The sequence below is a fragment of the Apaloderma vittatum genome, unplaced genomic scaffold, assembly GCF_000703405.1.
Source record: "Apaloderma vittatum isolate BGI_N311 unplaced genomic scaffold, ASM70340v1 scaffold25661, whole genome shotgun sequence".
NCBI classification, from domain to species: Eukaryota; Metazoa; Chordata; class Aves; order Trogoniformes; family Trogonidae; genus Apaloderma; species Apaloderma vittatum.
Window position 1 is genome coordinate 4,563 of NW_009697749.1, and position 386 is coordinate 4,948.

Sequence of the window (386 nt, forward strand, 5' to 3'; positions counted from 1 at the left end):
GGAAGGGAGTGTACAGGGGAGCTACGTCTCTGATGCCTTTAACCCCACACCACCATTGAAAGCAGGAGCAGGTCCCTTACCCCAGTGCTGGATCCCAAGCATGGAGCCTCCAGCTCAGCTCATGCCTCTGAGCTTCCCAGAGGAGGACCCAGCCTTACCCCCACCCCTTACCCACCTCCACAAACACTCCCCAAGCTCAGGGTGAGCTTCACCCCTTGCCCCCCTGCCCCACAGCAGCCAAGCACCACAACCCTCCCCTGCTAAGCACACCCTATATGGCAACACAACCAAATTGTTCCAAAATGTCGTAGTATCTTAAAGATTGGAAAAGACCTCTAAGATCATCTAGTCCAACTGTCTACCCAACACTACCATGACTGCTGAAC

At 54.4% G+C, this 386-nt stretch overlaps 1 protein-coding gene across 1 annotated transcript in view; it reads left to right on the forward strand.

Moving 5' to 3' along the window:
- STXBP1 (syntaxin binding protein 1) overlaps positions 1–386 on the forward strand; it is a gene marked incomplete at both ends in the record, with an annotated part of 6,369 nt that overhangs the window by 4,162 nt on the left and 1,821 nt on the right. The window lies entirely within an intron of this gene.